Source organism: Marmota monax, unplaced genomic scaffold, assembly GCF_021218885.2.
Source record: "Marmota monax isolate L192 unplaced genomic scaffold, Marmota_monax_Labrador192_F-V1.1 WCK01_AAM20220418_F8-fsc00114, whole genome shotgun sequence".
Taxonomy (NCBI): Eukaryota; Metazoa; Chordata; class Mammalia; order Rodentia; family Sciuridae; genus Marmota; species Marmota monax.
The window spans coordinates 385,283-397,552 of record NW_026694943.1 but is presented as its reverse complement, the minus strand read 5'-3'; the positions used below and the strand labels follow the sequence as shown (position 1 = coordinate 397,552).

At 33.0% G+C, this 12,270-nt stretch overlaps 1 long non-coding RNA gene across 2 annotated transcripts in view; it reads left to right on the top strand.

Moving 5' to 3' along the window:
* The window catches only part of LOC131423528 (uncharacterized), a 234,993-nt gene that overhangs the window by 137,512 nt on the left and 85,211 nt on the right, over nt 1-12,270 (top strand). For both annotated transcript variants that reach the window (XR_009225224.1, XR_009225223.1), the window contains one exon: nt 2,091-2,163. This is a non-coding gene — a long non-coding RNA (uncharacterized LOC131423528). The remainder of the gene's footprint in view (nt 1-2,090; nt 2,164-12,270) is intronic.

Below are 12,270 nucleotides of genomic sequence, written 5' to 3'. Positions count from 1 at the left end.
TTCTAGAAAAGTACCACAAAATGACAAAGGAATTGATGTCAATTTTTAGTTTTCTCACATTTTCAAAAGTTACCTGAAAGTAGATTTCTTTTTTTAAATGTAGTCATTGAAACTATATGTGTTCAATACTGAGTTAGGTACTTTTGAGTGCAGTGGCCATGTTTTGGGTATCAAAATGAAGAAGGATTTTATGTTGCTTCTGGGTGTAAGAGGAGGTGCAATGCTGTTTGGAGACTAATTTACTAGAATTTCTGGAATGTTCTTTGTGGGACATAGTTATCTCAGGTCAAAGTTTTAAAACAGGATAATTCTAGAAAACTTGGGACATGATAACCAGCTATGAGATAGATGTTTACTGATAGCAAGGAGCTTAGCATTCAGGAAGGGAATCGTGACATGTTCACCTACCGCAAAGATGATGTAAGGACACCAGAAACAGAGAGGATAGAGTGTGTGAGCATTGTTTCAGGTTTGTTAGATTCTGTTTTCCCCCTTTATCTTTCCCAACCTTTTTTTCCCCCTTTCCCATATCCTGGGAAAATTTAAAATATTAATTAAATCATGTCATTAATCTTAAAAATCTTCAAGGGACTTCTGTTGCACTTTGAAAATAATTCAGAGATCTTATTAATCATATTTTCTACCTGCCCTGCCCAACCTCTTATGGATTTGGCACCTTTTAGGAAATCAACATATGCAGAAAAAAATGAAAGGAATGAATGAATAATGAATAACTACACACAGGGTATAAAAATATTTCCAGAAATTTAGCCTGAGTTTTCTTTTTTTCTTTTAACTGAACTACCTCTTTCTTGCACAATTGTAGAAATGTATTGACAATAATAAACATGAGTAATTTAGTTGATATGTAACTAATATTTATAGTGCCTGGATCTGATTTTTGTTTGTCAAAATCAAGGATGCATTTATTTTAACAACATTATAATTTTAGGTCCACTCTATATACAGTTGTGCAAATTTCATTCTGTACAACCTTAGGGCATGCCTGATCAGCTCTATATGGAAATCCTGAGAACTTTTTCATATATAAGAAATTGGTGAGGTTTTAAGGCCTTAAAAGTAGGAACTATGTTTTATTCATTGTTCTATTCTCTACAGTGTTTATTATTATACCAATAGAATTAGAAATTGATCTATTATGTACTGATGTAATGGAAATTTTAAATAATCATGTGGACTTATATATACTCTCATTTTGAAATAATTCTAGTTAACAGACTAATTCTAGTTAATAATGCATAGTTGGTTTATCCCAAAAGTTCAAAGTATAAAATCATAAAATGGTACTTACATACCTTAAATTTTTTAATTTTAACTTGAAATGTGTAGTATGCTTTCATTCATCAGTTTTCAAAGATAGGGTCCAAACATATTCTTTATCTATGTATCTAATGATGAAAGTTCTCATTTATTTTATTACATTAAATAGAAGCGTAAGATATGAAACTAAATACCCATATTCTTGAAAGCAGAGTAAGAAATGTAAAGTACTTCTGACACAATAAAATAACCCTTTTAGATATTTTTATTTTCTTTCCTCTTAATCTTGTATCCTGTCCACAACAGTTTGACAGTGAATTTTTAAGTTATTGAGTTTTTCCAAACTATTCAACTTCCGATTGATGAATACAATTCTTTTATTCCCACTTAAATTTAGTTTATTTAATAGTTTAATTATTTAATAAACTAATTAGTTTATTAATAGTTTATTAAATTAAATTTCATAATTATAGTTACCAGTATAATCATCATAAGTAGATTGGGAACAAACTTGATCAGCCCTTAGCATATAATTCAATGGTAGGAACAGAATGTCAACCTTCAAGTCCCAGAGGTTTTGTTCATTGTAAATCATCTTTCAGAAGGGAGCTAGCAGTAAAGTCAAGTCTGCTAACAAAAGTACAGATGGGAGAATTTGCATTGTTTTGAAATTATACTTATATAATTAGCAAATAATATCAAGATAAAGAAGACAACCTGAAAGAGTAAGCATATCCTGAAAAGACTCCAATGTTTAGGCTACAAAGAACTTGTCACTCTGAACCTCATACTGCTCTTTATTCTTTTAGGATGTGACTATGACTTCAAGAGAGAGAAGAATAACCTGTATTTGTCATTCAAGATTCTTCGCACACTATTCAGGTAAGATAGTATTGACTTTAAAAAGTGGTGACCAAGATGGTTTTCTCTAGAGCAAATGGAAGAGGTGTGAAATGCACATATACTTGTGAAATTCATAATCATTTACACTTTGATGCTAATGGTGTTAATGAAAGTACCTTTTACATTGTGGCACATTTAAAAGGATTTTCAGGACCATTATCTCATTTGAGCCTCACACCCCTGTGAGCTCAGTACTGCAGATATAATCACTACCCTAGTTTCAAAAATGAGAAAACTAAGGCCCCAGGAGATTAAGTGATTTGTCTAAGGCTCTGTAATATTAATACACAACTGTAACTCCTCTCACTTCCAATTCTGTTTTTCCCTACTACAGCATGCTGTATAATAAATGGTCTTGAGCAGGAAGCCTCAACAGGTATCAAAGCAGTGGATAATTATTTTCCCCTTGACTCCATTGGTGCATAGTTTTTACATTAAAAGTACATTTATCCCTGTTCACGTTACCCTCCCCCATTCAGCTGAGGTAGGAGAGCAGAGATTGTCTCCTGTTTAAATGGTAGCCCCTCTCATCTAGTGTGTGTCTGTCGGCATCAATTTGTCTGAGCTGAATTGTAAGAGATGAAGCTTTATTCATTTTAGGAATAAGAATATATCCGAGGAGCCTGATTGTGTTATTGAAAAGCAAAAATTGATATTTTGTGAAAATGCAAAAAAAAAAAAGAAAAACTTGGAGATTTGAGGAGGGAGAATAATACTTTCATATCTTTTCAAGAGAAGCTCATGATATTTTGTTATAAAATTTATTCCCACATAATTAGTTTTTATGCTTACTTCTTAAGTCTATGGTTTTTCTATTATTTAATTTACTATTTTTGTTATTTTATTAATTTTATCATGCTGATTTGTTATATATTCTACTTTAGTTGTAATATTTATTTATTTTGTTTTAAAATATGTTAAAATATTAAAACCACAAATTTTTGAATGTATCAGAATACAAATTTTATATGTATTAAAAGCTCTTGAAATTTAAAATCACTTTTTGTATTTTTTGATGATAAAATTTATTCAGTACATAAAAGCATGAACAAGAAAGTATTACCGTAGTAGTAGCATAGGACAAGAATCTAAAAGTAACAATAGGCCAAATCTGCATTACTGTGTATGACCTTTGTAAAATGTTTCTTGGTACATAGCCCTACACCTTTGTTTGCATACTGCCTGTAGCTGAGACAGAGTTGAGTAGCTTTGACCTGCAGTAAGTCCTTTACCAGAAAAGTGCTATTTCCTGACTTAGAGAAAACCAGTAACATTTTGGACCTTCTTTCCAGTTCAATCTGTTTATCTTTGATGTAAAAATTAATTAACATCCTTATACCTGGGATAAATATTATAAGTGGTTTCCATAATGCCAATTTTCCCCCTTGACTATTTGTGTCAATCAATATGCTTAGGTTAAAAAGAAAGAAAAAGAAAAAGATAACCACCACCAACAACAACACACCTTAATTTTCTATATGTTCTTCAGTAAAATGCAATATTTGGATGTAATTCTGAACAATGGGGCTTCATCAGTTATTGATTTCTACAGAACAAATAAATGTAGTGTCTTAAATGACCACTGTTTAAACTTCCTGGACAGTTCTGCTAGTCTTGGCCAGTCTCAGCAGATCACAGCTGGGCCTGTGTGTATCAGTAGTCAGCTAAGGGCTGGTGAGCAGGCTGGCTTGGGAGGCCTCAGGAATACTTAGCTCTTCTCCTTGTGTCTTCCATATGCCTACAACCAGAAATGAGCTAGGGCATGTGTTTGTGGCAGTGCCAGTAATCCAAGAGAGAAGACAGAAATATGCAATTTCATTTTCTAATTTCTAATGTATCAAATGTGTTGCTGTCCTGTTTGTCAAATTAAGGCACATGCCAAACTTGTAGTCATAATCAAAAAGCATGAATATAGGAGATATGAAAAACTGGTCTATAAAAGGTGATTTATCAGATAAATATAGGTAAAAGTCCATGGACAGAGCATCCCTTCCCAGGCTAATAGAAATATTTTTTTCTGCCTGAAGAACAGATATGAGGCCTGGTGGTGTGGCTACCCTCTTGTGCCTTTGAGGTGACAAATATAAAACAAAGGCCTATCTCTTTGTTAATTATTATGGGGTTAGACCCTGCATCCCAGACATACTTTGTGGGCCTTTTGAGTGGTTATAGAATGAGTCTACTGTATGATACTAAAAGACCCTACAGGATTCATCTACTAACATAGGTTTCTATTAAATATAGCCAAATATTTTTTTTCAATCCACAATATATTGATATATTTTTTATTAGTACATATAAATCTAACTTATTTTAAAAACAACTTCTAAAATTTGGCTCTACTAACACTTATTTAACCAATCTACTCTTCAAGATAATTAAGTAGTTCACAGATTTTCACTATTACAAAGAATGCTTTAATGATCATCCTTAAAAATATCTTTGCACACTTCTTATGATGTCTCCATAGGATGTGGTACTCCTACAAGAGAAATTTTGGAAGTTGAACATATTCATTTCACAATTTTAGACATATGGCAAGTTAATTCTGCCCAAAATACTGGTAAAATTTACCCTCCTATCAACAGCTTATGAGAATACTTATTTCCTCCCAAACTAATTCAATATTGGATTTTGACACTTTAAAGATTTTACCATTGTATTAGAAAAATTATTATTTGTATAATTGATTATTCTTTGATATTTAGTAAAATTGCCCATTTCCACACATTTGATATTTATATTTCTTTTATGAATTTTCTCTTTATAGCTTTTATCCATTTTTCCTGTTTGTTTTATCACTATTTTGTATTTATTCTCTCTATAATTACTGATTTTTTGGTGCTTTATACATTGTATATGTTCTCCTAGTTTGTCTTTTTCTTTGTTAATATATTTTTCCCATGAAGTTCAATTTTGCTCAGAAAAAGTTTTCAATTTTTTATGTTTCTAAGATTTATTAGTGCATATAAATCCCTTTCTTAACACTATATCACTATTTTTCCATATTTTCTTTCCTTATTCTATGTTTTTAAAAATTCAGTCATGTATTGCTTAATGATCAGAATATGTTCTGAGAAATGTGCCGTTGGGCAATTTTGTCCTTGTGAGCACATTGTAGAGCATTTTTACACAAACCCAGGTGTAGGTCAATCTCTCCTTCTGGTCTCTTGATGCAGCCAATCAAGAGACACAGGGTAACACAGCAACACAGCATGCTTTACAGTGTTTTCTTTATCTTTTTATAAATATGAGTACCCTCTTAACAATAAAAGTTTGGCTAATAAGTAAATAAGCAGTTATCTGTAATCATTAGTATTATGCACTGTATATAATTACACGTGCCATACTTTTATACAACCGAGCAACATAGGTTTGTTCCCACCAGCATCACCATAAACAAGTGGGTCTTGTGTGTTTGCCAGGGCAATGTGACACAGCAATGGGAAATTTTCTGCACCATTGTAATCTGGTGTTCTACCCTTGTATTTGCAGTTCAGCATTGACTGAAACGTCATTTTCACAGTTCATAACTGTGTTGTCTTTAATTCATTTGGAATTTTTATGTTGTATAGTTGGCAGAAATATAACTTGATTTTCATTCAAGCAAATGACGATTCGTAAAAGTGGCCTTTAGTTTACATGTGCATTTTCATGTTCTCTTTGTCAGCTAATGATGATTTTTATTTTGGCTTTGAAAGAAACAGCAGGAAGATTTTATCTTTTTCTTTATGATCTGGAAATGTGTAAATCACATAAGATATTTTTAAAGATTTGTCAAGATTCCCTATGTACTTTAGGGTGAATTCTTCACTTTTGTGGCAATGTGTAAATTGTATAATGTTGTGTATGCATGTTGTATATTGCCATAACATAGATATAAACTATTTCATTTGTTGATTTTGTTTCATTTATGTTTCCTGTATTCCTGAAGTTTATTTTGACAATTTATATTTTCCTAGAAAACAATCCCTTTAATTCATGGTTTCAAATTTGTTTTCAGATTATATAAAATATCCTTCTGTATTTGTTTTTTATATTTATTTAATTTCATATGTATATAGTATTTATTAAACATGAACAGTTACATTTTTTTTAGCTTTTTAAAAAGCAATACTTGCTAAGTCCAAAAATTCACAAAGTTCACGTAACCATGGTGTCCATGTCTCCCAGCATCTTACCCTTTTTAAATCTGACTCTTCCACTTAATATATATAGAGAGCAGCTTTCTTTTCACATTGATAAGAGGACAGATAATGTGAGTCTGAGATGATTGTTGGGGAGGGAAAACTTACTTCCCTTTTACTGTCCTGTGTTCGTCACCCAGGGTCCTACAAATTAGACTGGATGGCAGTAGTCTTGGGGTGGAGTTGGTGCTGGACTTACCAGACCCAGCAAGCTTTGCTCTCTGACCACACTGGCTTAGTCCCAGGATGCAGGATGGGCAAGTGGTGTGTACAGTGCACTGTCAGTAGGAACCAGCAGCTTCCTCTCCACATGGGATGAGTACGGTTGATTGGTCCTCCAAAAATTCATATGTTCTCTTTTATATCTTTGAGTATATTTGTATTCTTTTCTTTCTTCTCTTGATGATTAGCTAATGGTTCTTCTTTTAAAATTACTATTCCACCCACATACAATTTATTTATGTATCTATTTATCAGTTCTCATTTCTGTTTTCGAATTCATTAGTTTATTGTTTCATCATTATTCATTCCTTCATTTTGCATTTCTTAGAGATTTTCTTATTTCTCTAATTCTTAAACTGAATGTCTTATTTAATACATTACTGTTTAGTGCCATAAGTGTGTAAGGCAATAAAATTTCTACTATGTACAGCTTTGACCATATGTCTATTCTAAAAATTATGTGTTTTCATTATTATTTTCTAATTGTCCTGTTAATATTGGTTTATTCTTTGTATAATAAATTTTGTGAGCTTTTACACTTTTAAGAGATTGGGCTGTTTATTTTTCCATTTCAACTATATTAATGGATTATTTGCTAGTTTATTGAATTCTAGATGAAGAAATGGATTCGAATTATTTGTACTTTTTGGTACCTATTAGGTCTTTACTTGAGAAATAATATATAGTGAATTGTTATAAATGATATCCAAGAACTTTATAGTAAATATTTGATAGAAATATGCAGAATATATGATGTCATGTGGGTGTATTGTACATTGCTATAAAATAGATGAAAACCTGTATTAGCAATTTGTAGTGTTATGTTTCTTGGAATAATCCTTGAATTCCCTTTATCTGAGACCCTATGATACCGTTAAAGCAGGTTTCTAGGCTCTGTTTCTACAAATTTTGATTTGAGTGAGTCTAAAATCCAGAGCCTCCCTATAGGAAGCACACCCCTGCTGAATAGGAGATAGAAGTGGCTCAGCATGAATCCCTGTACATTCAGATCTTTCCTTTGACATTTTCTGTTGGTTTACTCAGTCAGCTGATTTTGCTTAGCAGCAGTGTGGTTGGCTATATTTTTCTGTTTTCCCCTTTCTGGTTTATGTTACTGATATGATGATGCACTGGTACCCTGTGCTTTATTTTAAATTTTGTTAAACACTTATTGTTTGGGTTATAGTCATTTCCTAGTATCATTAGGCATAGGTTTTCTCAATTTTACATTGTTTTGCTGTTCTAGTGATTTTGGAGAAATAATTTCTGTGTGTTTTGACAGAAGTTCTTTTTTTAATTTTTTCCTTAATTCTGCTGCTATTTCGATTCATCTTAGTCTATAACCTTTTCTCATCTTTTATCTATTTCTTTATAAAGTCTATATTTCCTTTAATTTTCTCCACTGCAAAACATTTTTCTGCCTAATAAAAAAAGTCTGGATTCAATCTTCTTAATCTAGTTATATCATTATATCATGACACATTGGTTTTCTCATTTTGAAATATTCTTCTTTCATAAATTTCCTACTTCCTCATCTTTTCTGTTTTATTTGAATAAAACAGATTTATGTAAGTTTGATCCCATTCAACCCCAAACAATAGTTTGGTTTCATTGTTATGTCCACTAATTTTTTCCCATGGAGTTATTCAGAGATTTCATTAAAAATATAAGTTGAATAATTTAGCTTTATCATACATTTCCTATTCCATACTTTAGATATTTACCAACCTGAGAATGTTAGAAAGAAAGTTGAATCCCTTTTGTGTCACAACTGGATACCTTGGCAAAATTCTGGGAAATATTTCTTATTGTTGAATGGTACCAGTCTCTATTTTAAAGAGGTAGAGATTATTCTTTTTTGACAATCAACTTACTGGTTGTCAGAAAAGACCAACTTCTGACAACCAACATCTAATATGGACTCACCTTATTCAGGCTGAACTAGTCACACAAGTGAAAGGGCACTTAAGAGGAGTATCCTGGGGCCTTTCCGTTTCAGAGCTGTGTATGTTTTCTTCATAGAAAACATTCACATCTCATGTTCTATGAAAATGGCAGAAATTCAGTTAGTCACTCACCCATGGTCCAATCTTCTCTCCAGACTTTTCTCCACTTAGCACATGTTTTAATTACAATGCAATATATTATAGTGCTCTTTTCACATAAAGACAATTATGGTAAAGAGATTTTTAGCATGTCAACCAACTTGAAGTTTAGAGGTAAGATGTGAATATAGGCAACCCAACCCCACAATCTGGGCTCTTTACCACTGTATTATACCTTCTTTCCACCAGTATCCATGGAGTCTGATGACACAAGCCCTGAGCTGGCAGGATATCACATTATGATTTCAGGGATAACATGACATATTCAGATCTATAGACAACACTTAAGCCTTGTTTAAACAAAAGACTCTATCACCTTACTTTTATAGATCTCTCAATTTCCATTCTTTTATGAAAGTGTTTGTGAACACTGTCATGGCTAAAAGAAATACAGGCAGAAAGAGCAGAGGCAAAAAGAGGCATGATATGAAATTCTACAGATGGAATCATCAGTCCCTGCATTGTTACACGTTGATTAAACAGTTTGGTTTCTTTGCTATTTTTCTAGGAGCTGGGCCTGACAGTTTCTGGGAATACTCTAAAACAAGAGAGTTGCTTTGTTATAGGTCTGCTCTTTCAGATGCTGATGAATATATGATTAAGATGAAGCCATTAGTAGATCACACATTCTTTTCAGTTCTTTTTGTTTTCCTACCTGCAGTTGGTATTTTTCCATGCTACAGGGAGTACCATGACTCAACTGTCTCAGGGAAGTACACAGCATTTTCCTGTAACTACTCAGACAGAAGTCAGGTGTGTTGACCAGTCAGGGTTATGTGGACCATCCCTGTACTGTGAGGTGTTTTCTCTTGTCTGTATCTTGGCATTAACAGGAAGTGGTCCAAGTTCCCCTTGCTGCAGAGGAAGCATCCTTTCACTGTTTGAAGATCTGAGTCTCTCAAAGCTTGTGTGGGGAAATAGTGGGAACAAAGCATTTATCTCAGCTTATTTCAGAAAGCATTGGGGAATTAAAAAACCCTATCTAGGCAACTATGCAACTGAAGTCCTATACCCATAGACTCTCAGGGATGGTAGGTCAGGGCACCCAACCCCTACCTTCCTGCATCTAGTTCTGACAACGCTCATTGATCAGGTGCTCTTGAATATGTGCTTTTTATATCCAGCCTTCACATTCTTTTCCCACATTACATAGACTAATAAATTGTGTAAGGCTAAAGTAGACTAATCCAAGTTAATAAAAGTAATCAAGCAAACAAACATTTATTTGACATTCTTGCATAGAGCAACTAAGTGTTCAAGCAGCCCTTATGATTCTTATTCTCATATTCAACGATTTTCAATAATCCTCTGGATTTTGCTATATTGCCTAGCTATTTATCTTATCATACAAATGAGAAATTTTAATTAATAGTTGTCATTATACTCATTATTATATTTCTGAATAAATGTAGGATGCAGAGTATCTTGATTTATCTTTTTTAACTATGCTGGTTGATTTTGGTAAAGTCACAAACTGATTTCCTTCATTCCATTTGGAGGGACTATTATTACTTACTAAAAATATACTGTTTCTAGGCATTTTACATCATTACCCTTAATTCTCCCAAGAACCCTAACAGGTATATATAACAATTGTGTTTTACCAATAAAGAAATTGAAGTTGACCTGGTAAGTTGTAGAGCTTCACTGGGAATCTAAGAACTGACTCAGTAATCTGTCACTCAAAGTAGCAATGGAAGTTAAATTTATATCAAAAGAAGAATATTAATGGCAATAAAATTTCACAGATTTTGAAGAAAATAACCATAAAACTAACAAATAGTTTCACTTTACTGTTTCTCACATAAGCTCTTACTTAGTTCTTATAAGTTTTTCTTGCTTAGATTTTGCTTTGTGCACAGCCTACTTCTACATGACATGACATAAAAAAAGAATCAGTATTCAAAATTCAATAATTTTATATTATTAAAGATTGATATCAAATCCAGATAATTGTGGTTCCTAGATTTTTAGAAAGGCTTAAGTAAAAAAGCAAATTTTATTTCAAGAGAATTAAAGAAACTTCCCCCAAATCCAACAACATAAGGGCATCTCCCTTAATTTTATAAACAAGAATAAACATTTAAACTTCATAAATTAAAAATCCCAGTAAACATACAGATTCTCGTTTCAGTGAGTAAAGATCAGTGAATGGATTAGTTAATACCTGGGCTTCTTCTGCCCCTTGTTCCATTCCTTTCTACTAAGAAATTTATAACCATTTGCATTTAAAATTCTTTCCCAAAGATGATAGTTGAAGCTGTGCACTGGATTTGATATCTGAGCTGGTTGGTGCATAAAGAAAAAGGACGATAAAATTCATGTTAGAAGTGAGTGAAGAAAATACTTAGAGATTCAGAAAGCTGACAGGAACTGCAATAGCTTTACATCTCCAAGTCAAGGAAAAAGCATTCTAAGGAGCGAGTGTTTACTAGAGTCTGTGCTGTAGTCTTTAAGAACTACAGGAACTGGATACAGGGCCATTGGTTTTAATGAGTAGGAGGGCAATAGTCTTTTTAATAAATGTTATTTTAATATTTGCTGGTAGGAACAAAAGCTAATTTCAAAGAGTTAAGAAGGGGAAAGCAAAAGGGCTATAGCTATGTAGGTTATTATTTTATTGTTGTATTTCTTCTATTATTTAATTGTCCTGATATTCTTTCTTAGTATCCCAATCTAAATTCTGATCCCAAACTGATCTGTGCCCATATGTGATTATTGACATTGAAATGATATATATGCCTTTTCTGAGTAAGGTTAATTTTTCTTCTCTCAAAACTGCAAAGACAGCATTATTAGCAAAATTTTCAGAAGACAATTTGTTATACAAAGCATGATCTAACTGGCTATGCAGATTAAGTAGACTTCTTAAGAAGGAGATACATAGTTCATCCAGATTCAAAGTGGTAAACAAAGGAGAAAAACCAGAAAATTGCAAAGAAGTCGTACCTACCACACACCCAGCTATAAAACACAAAGAGCTCCATAGGTTTAGGTATTTGTGTTTCCCCTTTACAGACTATCACACAGTACTCAGATCAGACCTAGAAATTCTGTAGCTGTAGATTGATGCTCCAGCACAAGGTAGGCTGCATTTCTGTACGTGATACCAGTGATCGTGCCACCTGGAGAAACTGGGTGCATTGCTTTACAGAAGGTGGCCATCCAACCTCCACAGCACCAATTACACGTTCATGTAGGTGGAAACAAGGAACAATAACAGAAATGACAGTAGCTAGAGCTGAGACTTTCTCGTGGATAGGGGAAACTATTCCAAATGACCAGTGTGTATTGACTCTAAGTCAAGATACCTGAGATCAAGTCCCCATTGTGTCACTTGTGTAATTATGAACAAGCCAACCTCCTCATTGTGCTTCCTACTTGCACAGAAGGGTAATGACATAAAGACAACTGGAATGCTATTCTACATATCAGAGAGGGTAAAATTTAAACCTTAAGGAAGTGATATGTGAAATTTATTCATGTTATTAGAATTCCTGTTTTGATTTCCCAGTGCTTGAATTTGTATTTGGTATTTGAAAATTTTCTGTACAGATCTGCCAACTTAGAAA